The sequence below is a fragment of the Podarcis tiliguerta genome (assembly GCF_965153285.1).
Source record: "Podarcis tiliguerta genome assembly, chromosome: 3".
NCBI classification, from domain to species: domain Eukaryota; kingdom Metazoa; phylum Chordata; class Lepidosauria; order Squamata; family Lacertidae; genus Podarcis; species Podarcis tiliguerta.
The window spans coordinates 3,161,445-3,174,262 of NC_139536.1; the positions used below are offsets into that span (position 1 = coordinate 3,161,445).

At 46.8% G+C, this 12,818-nt stretch overlaps 1 long non-coding RNA gene across 1 annotated transcript in view; it reads right to left on the reverse strand.

The window, feature by feature from the left end:
• LOC310674006 overlaps nucleotides 1–5,987 on the reverse strand; it is a 190,579-nt gene extending 184,592 nt beyond the window's left edge. The window contains exons 1-2 of the long non-coding RNA XR_014509302.1: nucleotides 4,018–5,987; nucleotides 3,005–3,882 (exon numbers count right to left, since the gene is read on the reverse strand). This is a non-coding gene — a long non-coding RNA (uncharacterized lncRNA). The remainder of the gene's footprint in view (nucleotides 1–3,004; nucleotides 3,883–4,017) is intronic.
• Between the last annotated feature and the right edge of the window lie 6,831 nt (nucleotides 5,988–12,818).

The window sequence follows — 12,818 nt, forward strand, 5'->3', positions numbered from 1 at the left end:
TGGGCTGCATGTTTTTAAAAAACTGCACAAAGGACATCTGTAGGGGATCAGCAGGAGATTTTAAGCGGTTACACTGGAAATGCAGCAGAAGGATAATGAGCAGAGAAGGCTCTGCATAAGGGTGTCTGCTCTTCACTGAAATTGCTAGTCTCTGGGAGGGAGGGAGGGTGGGTGGGTATGAGCAATTGGTACTTAGCTTCTTGTATCGTCTGTGCTTTTGTAGAAAATGTTCCAATTTCCTATTTGTTTACAGTTTTTACGCAGGGAAGAAGGGAAGCGGGCGTCAGTTCCCAAACTGTATCCGTCGCCTCCCAAGCCCAACATGGATGCGAGAGGGAAATGGATTTTGACAATTTAGCTACCTTTTGTTCTCCTGACGAATATTGTGTAAATACCCCCATCCCTGACCCCTTTCAGCCTCAGTGCCTTGAACAGCTCCTGCTGTATCTAGGGCATTCTATGGGGGGGTTAATGACCTCTATTAAGACATAATGGGAACTGGGGTGCTGTTTGAGAGGGGAAGGGCAAGTGGGCCCATTCATACACTTGCTAAACTGTTGGCTTGTTTAATGAAGTGTGTTCTGGCCAAGGCCTGAGAACAGTCATTAAGGAGAGAAAAGTTTGAATTTGCTCGTCGCTTCGCATGCCAGGCTCAAGGAAGGGAAGTGGAAGACACGCAGAGCAAATGAGGCTTTTCCCACCCGGTTCCTTAAATCAGGTTTAGAATAGGGCTGAGGGAATTCTTTGTGGAGTGCGCTTAGCTTCCTTTTGCAAATGTTGTTGTTAGGATAACTTTGACGGTGCAGGTGCTGAAGGCAGGCACATTTGAACCATGCATTTAGTTCAGGGGTAGCTGACGACAGCCTAAGCACTTCTGAGTCGGGACTTCCATGTGGGTTATTTGAGGGAGGGGGACCTTAGTCCATACAGCTGTGGCCATGGTGACCTTCCTGGATTCAAGACGCCACCAGTGCACCGAAGACTCTGACGGGAGAAACAGATCGCAGGGGCTGAGATCCCCAAACCTGCACTTCCCTGCAGCCAAGGGGACCTGGGGCTTGTGCTTCCTGCTAGAAGCAGCCCTCCTGCAGGGCATGTCAAACAGCTCTGGAAAATAAGGGAACTTTCTCACAGCAATTTGGGATACACCAAGGGGGGCTGCTGTTAAGGGGCAAAGGTCCTCAATCCTGTGCGTGAACCTCAAGTGGCGTTTTGAATCCCAGCCCAAATGTGAAGCTGGCCTCAATTCCCCCCCCCCCCACACACTTTATTTGAAAAACTCAAGATTCAAGATTAAGGTTCCCAACCTTTGGGTTTGCGCTTTCAAAACAGGGATATCCGATTAAGATTGCCATCTTAAACATACAAGCTAGTAAATCTCATTGGACAGAGTGGGCCTTGCTTCTGAGTGAATGTACATGGGGTCTGGTTTTAAGTATGACTTGTCCACCAGCTTTGGCCATGTACTTGTGCACTCCTGTGAATGATATGCAAATGAGTAATTCATATATGCAAATTAACAGTCCTTGCTGAAAACGTTGCCCACACCGCTTTTGGGAAGTAGACTTGATTTTTCTAAGGCAGCTATTGGCAAGTGTTTGAATTGTTGCCACAAGGAAGCACTGGCTTGTGTTCGAACCTACCTCACCTGTTGCTCTGTAACACTATTGCTGGGAAATGTACAGTTGCTTTCTCTTAATATGCTTCACCCATCTGATCTGTTTCTGCTATATGATGTGCAGGAAACATGCCAAACACCTACACTCTGATGCTAGTGCTTAAGGATTGTGACAAAGCATTGTTTCATTTTTATAGAATTTGTGGTTCCTAACATTTGATAGTATTGCAAGAAAGCGGGCGTGGGTGGAAGGCGAGGGGACCTCACTCCCCGCAGCGACTCCACACGAGGAAGGGAAAACCTTGGAGAACCTGGGATTTAAATGCTACTCCGTAAGAAACCGCCCCACGGCTACCTTTGGAAAATCTGGAATTGTTTGAGCTTCTCATTTCCTCAAATGAATAGGGTAGCCCACCTAAGGCTGGATGCTGGGTGACCTGGCAAACAATGGCAGGTGCAAGTTTTATCTGATGCAATGAGACTTCTTTGCTCCTCCCTTCCTCCTCCTCAAATAACACATATACTCTCCAAATTAAATACTAGTTTTCTCATCTTCTCTCTGCCGTTTTTCTACTAATAGTTTAACCTATTTCAACAAAATAAGTTGCTAATCCAGTATCTTTCAAAAAAGAAAAGCATACTCTGGTGAGCATGGAGGTGGAAAATGTGATGTTACAAGCCCCTAACCCATGGGTAGGCAAACTAAGGCCCGGGGGCCGGATCCAGGCCAATCGCTTTCTAAATCTGGCCCCCGGACGGTCCAGAAATCAACGTGTTTTTACATGGGATAGATAGATAGATAAACTTTATTGGCATTAGCCAATGGCCATAGCAACATAAAACAAGCAATATATACAATTAAAAAGACAACAATGGGTAAAAAGGAGTAGAATGTGTCCTTTTATTTAAAATGCATCTCTGGGTCATTTGTGGGGCATAGGAATTCATTCATTTCCCCCCCCCCTCCAAAATATAGTCCTGTCCCCCACAAGGTCTGAGGGACAGTGGACCGGCCCCCTGCTGGAAAAGTTTGCTGACCTCTGCCCTAACCTGTCTTAGCTTCCCACCACCTCTTCTGCACTTCTACTAAGCCGGATGCTACTTAAAAGATGGGGTGGGGCTGGGTGGCAGTGCATTTCTACAGTTGCTGCACCCCTGTACATTAACGCACATCTGGGGTGCAACCATTATATCTGAAGGAGTGTCTCCACCCCCCATCGTTCTACCTGGACATTGAGGTCCAGCTCCGAGGGCCTTCTCAGTGGTGGCACCTGCCCTGTGGAACGCCCTCCCATCAGATGTCAAAGAGAACAACAACTACCAGACTTTTAGAAGACATCTGAAGGCAGCCCTGTTTAGGGAAGCTTTTACTGTCTGATGCATTACTGTATTTTAATATTTTGTTGGATCTTCCCAGAGTGGCTGGGGAAGCCCAGCCAGATGGGCAGGGTAAAAATAATAAATTATCATAAGCTTGCACCAGCTCCCAAGTAAATTTGGGGTGCTGCTCTGTTTATATCACAATGCACAGAGGCTTGGATTCCTGCGGCATTCACTGCAGAAACGGCCTCTTGGGTGGGATCTACACCCATATTAAAAATGTTCTGAAAATGCTGCTTTTTAAAAAAGGCGTTTTTAAAAATACAATGGATTTTCCATAAGGCTTACTATCGCCATCTAGTGTCACATTGTATATTTGAAACACACTTAAAACGTTTTATTTGCAGCTGTATAGTTGAGTCCTTGGACTGCATGCATGCCTAAAATACTAGGGAAAAGCCACCAATTGCTTGAAATGCCTCTGCCACGTTGTTCTGCTCTGGCTGTGGGGAAGTGGATAGATTGCTAGGCCAGCTCTGCAGCATGTACCGCTTCCTGCTTCGCCAGAGAAGCTGCTCTGCTTTAGCTACACAGGCTCATAAGAAGCCAAACCCTCTACTGCTTGGGGCAGGGATTAAAGTAAATCAGAATAGGACAGGGGTTTTTTTTTTTGTAACAGCAAAGGGATTATGTTTATTGATACTTAGTTTTGCAAAGGGTTCCCCCCTTCCCGCTCCCCTTGGCTTTTGCAAAATGCCGTTGGAGTGTAACTAGATTTAGCTTAAATGGGTATAGCTTCAGGCATCAGCAATAATTCTTCTGTCAAGTGTGATGAGGTACAACAGAGCAGGGTTTTTAATGTGAGCTCTGTTATTTTCAATCCTTGGCTGTAGTCCTGGGTATAAAAGGGACACACAGTTGTGAAGAAGATTGCTGTCGTTTTTCTTCTCTCCTCCCCTAAAATCAAAGAATCGTATACTTGGAAGGGACTCCAAAAGTCGTCTGTCCAGCCCCCTGCAATATAGGAATCACAGCTAAAGAATCCCTGACAGATGGCCATCTAACCTCTGCTTAAAAACCTCCAATGAAGGAGAGAGCCCACCACTTCCAAGGTAGCCAAAAATATATTCCTGATGCTTAGTTGGAATCTCCCTTCTTGCAGTTTGAAATCATTGGTTTGAATCCTACTCCTTCGGTCAGCAGGAAACAAGATTGATCCATCTTTCATGTTGCAGACCTTCAGATATGTGAGGATGGCTATCATATCTCCTCTCAGTCTTCTCTTCTCCTGGCTAAACGTCCCCAATCGTTCCTCCTAAGGCTGGGTTTCCCATCTTAGTCACCCTCCTCTGCACACATTCCAGCTTTTTGATATCCTTAAATTGTGGTGCCCAGAACTGGACCCAGGACTCTAGGTGTGGTCTGACCAAGGCAGAATAGAATGGTACTATTACTTCCCTTGATTGGGACACCAGGCTTCTGTTGATGCAGCCTAGAATAGCATTAAAGGTAAAGGGACCCCTGACCATTAGGTCCAGTCGTGGCCGACTCTGGGGTTGCGGCGCTCATCTCGCTTTATTGGCCGAGGGAGCCAACGTACAGCTTCTGGGTCATGTGGCCAGCATGACTAAGCCACTTCTGGAGAACCAGAGCAGCACACGGAAACGCCGTTTACCTTTCCGCCGGAGTGGTACCTATTTATCTACTTGCACTTTGACGTGCTTTTGAACTGCTAGGTTGGCAGGAGCAGGGACCGAGCAACGCCGACCTTCTGATCGGCAAGTCCTAGGCTCTGTGCTTTAACCCACAGCGCCACCCACGTCCCTCCTAGAATTGCATTAGATTTGTTTTATTTTTTTCTGCTGCGTCACACTGTTGACTCGTGTTAACCTTGTGATCTGCTAAGACCCCTGGATCCTTCTCACATGTACTGCTGTCAAGCCAGGTGCCCCCCATCCTATGTTTGTTCATCTGATCATTCATGCCTGAATGGAGAACCTTACATTTGTCCCTATTGAAAGTCCAGTTCTCAAACTATAGAACGATAGGATTGTAATCTGTTGAGGTCTTCCTGGATCCTAATTTCTATCATTTCAGAAGAATGGCACCATGTTTCCTCTCCATTGCCACCAAGGTGGCCAAGACAGCCTCAAATCCCATATTATTGTGAATTCATTCAATTTTGTGGAGGGCACAGTTCGTTCTTCCTAGCAGACTTAAAAATCGCCTTGCTTCAGCTCCCATGGAGTTCAGAACCATGTAGCCAAGCCATCTAGAACAGTCTTCCCCAACCCTGTTGACCTCCAGATATTGGACTACAGCTTCCATCATCCCTGACCATTCTGGGTGGAGCTGATGGGAGCTGTTGCCAAAGCAGCTGAAAAGCACCATGTTGGGTATTCCTTCTTATATCCCATGCAGGTAGCAAAATCCATCCACTGTATGCCTCAAAGAAAACTAGATCTGACCTCTAAGCAAATTGACCCTTCAGTGCTGTATTTTTCAGTACTGCCTTGGATGTCGCAAGCTAGTGGGTGTGGACTCTCTCCTTGCCAGTGAAGGATCCAACTGAGGGGTAAGAGGTCGAAATGGCAGGAAATCCCAACAGATGTGGGCTGGTTCCCCTTTCCTCTTTCATATTAATGGGATTTCCTGCTCTTAACAGCTGTATTTAGGGAACCAGAACCTCTGGCCATCTCCATCCCTCTCCCAAATTTCTTGGATTGATTCATGTCTCTTGTTTCAGGTTTTCTGGTTTGCTATCTCTCTGAAATAGGAAAAACACTTCTGTGTTTGTGCTGTAGCAGAAACACTTGCATTGCTAGCATGGTTCCTGACCTCTACTGCTAACTGGTTCAACTTGCACTAAGCTCCTCGTATATCTGATCTCCTCGTTTACAGTGCCCCCGTGTCCTATTCGGTTTTGTTGTTTTAGCACCTTAACTGTGAGTGTACAAATGGATGACATAGCATCAATTTAAGTATTTTGGGGTATGTTTTTGTTTTGTTTTTTAATTTTTAATAAAACTGCCAAAACAAAAACTTAACCGTTTCCATGGACTTCTTATTTTGGTTACTACTACGACTTTTTTTAAACAGAAAGAATAAACTACAAAAGGTAAGCTTAGCAGCCATTATAGAAGAGAATATAACCTCGCTGGACTGTCCAAGGACGCACATAAGTTGGTTGGCTGGTGCTGCACAGCCAACCATCTTGCCTGCTTCATTAGAAGTTGTGTTCAATAAAATTTGAAAATTTGGGCTCACCCCACAACCAGAGAAAGACAATTTCCCCTCCAGCGCTTGGGAGACATGTCTCCATGTCCCCAGTGACTTCACCTACAGCAGTGATTCTCAACCTGTGGGTCCCCAGATGTTGTTGGACTACAACGCCCATCATCCCTGAGCCTTGCTAGCTAGGGGTGATGGGAGTTGTAGTTCAACAACATCTGGGGACCCACAGGTTGAGAAAGGCTGGCCTACAGTTTAAGAGTAAGGATAGCCAAACAGTTACCCTTCAGATGGACTCCCAACACCCATCAGCATCAGCTAGCATGACCAGTGCTCAGATATGATGGAAGCCATGGTCCAATAACATTCAGAGAGCACCACTTTAGCTGCCTAGGAATGCCTTTTTTCCTAGAATCATGTAATTGTAGAGTTGAAAGAGACTCCGAGGGTCATCTAGTCCAACCCCCTGCAATGTGGGAATTGCAACTGAAGCATCCATCACAAGATGGCCATCCAACCTCTGCTTTAAAAACTCTAAGGAAGCAGAGTCCACAACCTCCCAAGGGAGTCCGTTCCATTGTCAAACAGCTCTTAGCGTCTTTCCAGTTCATTTCCACAATTTCCCCAGCTTTAAAGACGTTTTCGCTTTCTGTGCATTGCCAGGGCAATTGAATGGGGACAGTGTTACTTTATTTGATAAAAAATAAATTGGTTGGTTTTATTTATCTTTTTTTCCTACATGAGTGGCTTGCGGCAAGTTCCCACTCAGCTAACTGAGAGCAAATAAGGCTTCTGCTCTGTGTGTGAGTGGGTCACACTAAAGTCAGAAAGGAATTCTTTTCGCTTGCTTGTCAGCCATCTGGGCTGTCTAGAAGGAGGCATTCCGTTAGGAGCAAACGTCTGAAGCTCTGTAGAGTTTTATAGGGCAAAACCAGCACCTTGAATTGGAAGCTGGTGCAAGCAGGCAATAACTGGCGTATATGAATAACCATAGTTTAGAGGTCCCGGGCCCTAAGGAAGTCAGATTATCCTGCACCAGGGCCAGGGCCTTCTCAGTGATGGCTCCGACCTGGTGGAATGTTCTGTCTCATAAGACCAGGGCCCTGCAGGATTTAACGTCCTTCCGGAGGGCCTGTAAGATAGAGCTATTCTGCCTGGCTTTCAATTTGAACTCAGCCTGATCTTTTATTCCCCTTCTTTCCCTCCCCCTCACCTTTTTATGAAGGTAACCCACTCTGGGACCCCACAGCTAATTCTCCCCTGGTCTCCCTGCTGGCCCAAGTAGGACTAATTTAGCCAGCTAGCCCTGGTGATTATCTAATGTTTATTGGATGGATTTTCCCCCTAATTGGATTTTTGAATTCTGAATTTATTGTTATTCCCGTATAAATATAAATTTATTATTATTATGGGTTCATAGAATGCCTGGTCCCAGCTGTTGCCATATTTTCCATCACCTGCTATTTCTGAAGCATCTCTCCAAGGTAGGCTCACTTGTAAAGCATGATGGTAACCCAAGGCAGAGGCTGCCCCAGCGTGGATCATTGCAGCTTGATTTTCCACCTTGTGGCCTTGGACTGGCTGGAGGAGGAGTGGTGGGAGACACCAGCCAGGGAACCCCCAAGGGAAATCATAGAACCATAGAATCCTAGAGTTGGAAGAGACCACAAGGGCCATCGAGTCCAACCCCCTGCCAAGCAGGAAACACCATCAGAGCACTCCTGACATATGGTTGTCAAGCCTCTGCTTAAAGACCTCCAAAGAAGGAGACTCCACCACACTCCTTGGCAGCAAATTCCACTGTCGAACAGCTTACTGTCAGGAAGTTCTTCCTAATGTTTAGGTGGAATCTTCTTTCTTGTAGTTTGGATCCATTGCTCCGTGTCCGCTTCTCTGGAGCAGCAGAAAACAACCTTTCTCCCTCCTCTATGTGACATCCTTTTATATATTTGAACATGGCTATCATATCACCCCTTAACCTCCTCTTCTCCAGGCTAAACATGCCCAGCTCCCTTAGCCGTTCCTCATAAGGCAGCGTTTCCAGGCCTTTGACCATTTTGGTTGCCCTCCTCTGGACACGTTCCAGTTTGTCAGTGTCCTTCTGGAACTGTGGTGTCCAGAACTGGACACAGTACTCCAGGTGAGGTCTGAGCAGAGCAGAATACAGTGGCACTATTACTTCCCTTGATCTAGATGCTATACTCCTATTGATGCAGCCCAGAATTGCATTGGCTTTTTTAGCTGCCGCGTCATGTCAAGTTTGTGGTCAACCAAGACTCCTAGATCCTTTTCACATGTACTGCTCTCAAGCCAGGTGTCACCCATCTTGTATTTGTGCCTCTCCTTTTTTTTTTTTTTTGCCCAAGTGCAATACTTTACATTTCTCCCTGTTAAAATTCATCTTGTTTGTTTTGGCCCAGTTCTCTAATCTGTCAAGGTCGTTTTGAAGTGTGATCCTGTCCTCTGGAGGAAGGCTTGGAGCCCAGGGATTGATGGTGGGCTACAGAGTAGAGGTCAGAGGGGGAGGAGGGACTGGATATTGACGCAACAACAGGGTTATTGACTGGATATTGACGCAGCAACAGGGTTTGGTGACCAGGAGGAACCTGTGACGGAGCAGTTCAGACTCCGAGGCTGAAGCAGAGGACGGAGGTCAAGAGACTGCTGAAGAATCCTGGGAAACTCCCTCTCCAGCTCCAGGAGTGAGCCAAACAGAGGCCAAAGGTGTACAGGCACAGTTTGTAGCTGCTTGGGAAACATCGGGGAGAGGAAGAGCCTTGGTAGGGGTGGAAGGCAGGGACCTTCAGTCCTGGTAACTGCTCCATAAGGGCAAGACCTGCTAGGAAGCGTTGGTGAGTTGTATGCCCTTTCCTTGAATAAAGAGTGAATTGCAGTCGTACCTTGGATCCCAAATGCCTTGGTACTTGGATATTTTGGCTCCCAGACACTGCAGACCTGGAAGTAATAATAATGATGATAATATCTTTATTGTCATTGCCCCCTTCGGGGACAACGAAATTACTTGACTGCTCCATAAAAACACTAATTAAACAATACAGGGAGATTAGATGACTTTCAAAGTCCGGGCTTCCTGTTCAGGGCCGAGATCGCTCTGGAGAAGAAGCTGTTCTTAAGACAGCTCGTTCTTGTCTTCATCGTCCTGTATCTCCGTCCCGACGGCAAGAGCTCGAAGAGACAGTGACCAGGATGCGATGGATCTTTTACTATGTCCAGTGCATTCCTATGGCACCTTGTGGCATAAATCTGCTCTAAGGTGGAGAGTGGGCAGCCAACAATGCTCTCTGCTGCCTTAACAACCCTGCGCAACCCCATCCTGTCCTGGGTAGTACAGCTTCCGTACCACACACATAAGCCATAAGTGAGCACGCTCTCAATGGCACAGTGATAGAAGGCAAGCAGCAGTGACTGTTCTAGTTTGCGAACATTTGTCTGGCGGGGCTTCCACAGCTTCTGATTAGCTGCAGGAGCTTCCTACATCCAATCAGAAGCAGCACTTTGGTTTTCGAATGTTTTCAGAAGTCAAACGGACATCTGGAATGGATTCCGTTTGGTTTCCTTCTTTTAATATAATTTTTATTAATTTTCACTTTAAACAAAGAAAAAACAAGAAATTTCAACAATCATTCAGATAACTTCTTTTCCACCACTCTGCCGAGCGAAGACTTCCCTCCCACCAACCTGTTTTCCTATTATGGTCCATATCTCGCAGTTTCCTTATATTTTGTCAAGTCCACATTGTAAGACTTATTTCAGTCCTGCTAATGTCTTCAGACTTCTACAGTTATTATTTATATAGTCTATAAATTTACTCCAATCTCTCTGGAATTTTGATTCCTCCTGATTTCGGATTCTGCAGGTCAGTTTTGCTAATTCTGCGTAATCCATCATTTTCGTCTGCCACTCTTCCACCGTTGGTAAATCCTGTAATTTCCACTTTTGGGCTAATAACATTCTGGCAGCAGTTGTTGCATACATAAATAATCTTTGGTCCCCCTTTGCAATTTCCTTTCCCATCAAGTCCAGCAAAAAAAGCTTCCGGCTTTTCAGGAAAGGTTTATTTTAAACAATTCATTATGCATCCAATCAGAAGCAGCGCTTTGGTTTTCGAATGTTTTCAGAAGTCGAACAGACTTCCGGAATGGATTCTGTTTGACTTCCAAGGTACGACTGTACACTGAATTTAGCCTCTTGGTTCTGACCCGCATCTAACTGCAACCCTGACCAGTGGCGTAGCGTGGGTTGTCAGCACCCGGGGCAAGGCAAGTAATTTGCACCCCCTAACCCGTGGATTTGCGCCCCCTAACCCATGGATTTGCACACCCTAACCCTAACCCCCAGATGTTGCGCCCGGTGCGGCCGGCCCCCCCCTGCACCCCCCACGCTACGCCACTGACCCTGACAACTGGCTGACAACTGGGAATACCAGCCTAGGTGGCTAAAATATGCTTTATGCCACTTGAACTTCTGGTGACAATGATGGAAGCCAAGAACTCGCCTGAGCTTATTCTTCGGTGGTCTGCCAAAACAACAACCCTGGATTTCCGCCCCCCCCCCCAATTTGCTGCTCTTGTATTTCTTGCTCCCACCCACCAAGCATGTGTTGTTTATTTGGCTTTCTTTCCGCTGACTTCATTCTTCATGAGTACCCCCACCCCGTAAATCCCTTAAGACCTTAAACTGCAGCATAATCCAGCTACAAATCCTACCTGGAGCTGCCAGACCCAACGAGTCCAGACATCCCTCTTCTGCATTCCTCCGATGCCTTCGCAAATCCTCCAAGCCTCTCCTTTGGAAAGGCTCCGATTGGAGGGGGAAAACGCGCCCAAACTTCTGGCTGCTTTGACAGAAACAGGAATAAAGTAAAGGTAAAGGTACCCCTGCCCGTACGGGCCAGTCTTGACAGACTCTAGGGTTGTGCGCCCATCTCACTCAAAGAGGCCAGGGGCCAGCGCTGTCCGGAGACACTTCCGGGTCACGTGGCCAGCGTGACATTGCTGCTCCGGCGAGCCAGAGCCGCACACGGAAACACTGTTTACCTTCCCGCTAGTAAGCGGTCCCTATTTATCTACTCGCACCCAGGGGTGCTTTCGAACTGCTAGGTTGGCAGGCGCTGGGACCGAACAATGGGAGCGCACCCCGCCGCGGGCATTCGAACCGCCGACCTTTCGATCGGCAAGCCCTAGGCGCTGAGGCTTTAACCCACAGCGCCACCCGCGTCCCTTGAAACAGGAATAGCTAAAGCTAAATTAACTGCTTTTATGCAGAACGTAGGGGCTGTGACTCAACCCCACCCTCAGCCTCAACACCCCCAGAGCTCCCCTTCCCACCCCATCCAGTGCTATTTTTCTAGAAAAAAGGTGCAGCAACTTGCCATCATCATCATCATCATCATCATCATTTATTATTTGTACCCCGCCCATCTGGCTGGGTCTCCTCAGCCACTCTGGGCAGCTTCCAACAAAGATTAAAAATACATTAAAACGTCACACATTAAAAACTTCCCTAAACAGGGCTGCCTTCAAATGTCTTCTAGATGTCCGGTAGTTGTTTATCTCTTTGACATCTGATGGGAGGGCGTTCCACAGGGCGGGTGCCACCACCGAGAAGGCCCTCTGCCTGGTTCCCTTCATCTCTCTTGTTATCTTATACAGTGGTACCTCGGTTAAGTACATTATTCGTTCCGAAGGTCCGTTCTTAACCTGAAATTGTTCTTAACCTGAAGCACCACTTTAGCTCATGGGGCCTCCCACTGCCGCCGCTGTGCAATTTCTGTTCTTATCCTGAAGCAAAGTTCTCAACCTGAGGTACTATTTCCGGGTTAGTGGAGTCTGTAACCTGAAGTGGAGTCTGTAACCTGAAGCGTCTGTAACCACTGTAATGGTGATGGCACCCACCTAAGAGGTGCCCGGAATTCAGTTTCAGAGAGTTTCTGCTGGAAAAAAAGCCCTGCATGGAGCTCCTAAGCTTGCTTTTCACTTTCCTAATTCCATTTGTGAAGCCACTTCTGTTCCGCAGCCTGCTCTGCACCCATTTTTACCTTCATGCCCATCTCTCCCCCCCCCCCCTTAGAAACCTGTATCTTCCTCCTTCCATACACTGCAGCTAGTAAGCACATTTTCACCTCCCAACCAATTACAAAGCCACAATCCTCAGCTATTCTTCAGGCTCTTTCGTGCCCCTGCTTTCATCTTCACCCCCATTCCTACGCCTCCTACTCCCTCCTTTTTTGCAACCCCCTTTGTTCACCTTCACCCTTATTATCTCCCCCTCCTCACTTTTCTCAACTCTCCCTTTCCCCATTTCCATGCATGATCCTCTGTCCTATTCTGCAGCCCCTTTGCACACATATAATGATGATCTATATTATTATATATATTTTTAAGACGAACAGAATCTTAAGCACAAGCCTGTAAATTAAGTGTTCTATTAGGGAATGCTAATCCCGGCGTGTGGCTGTTATACGCATAGGGGCGTTTAAAGGAAATCTTCTAAATCACTACGTTGAATGTGGAACTTCGCCTTAAAGACACCACATGGTCTTCAGGATCATAGCTGTCAACGTTTCCCTTTTTTTAAGGGAAATTCCCTTATTCCGAATAGGATTCCTCGCAAGGAAAGGGAAAAGTTG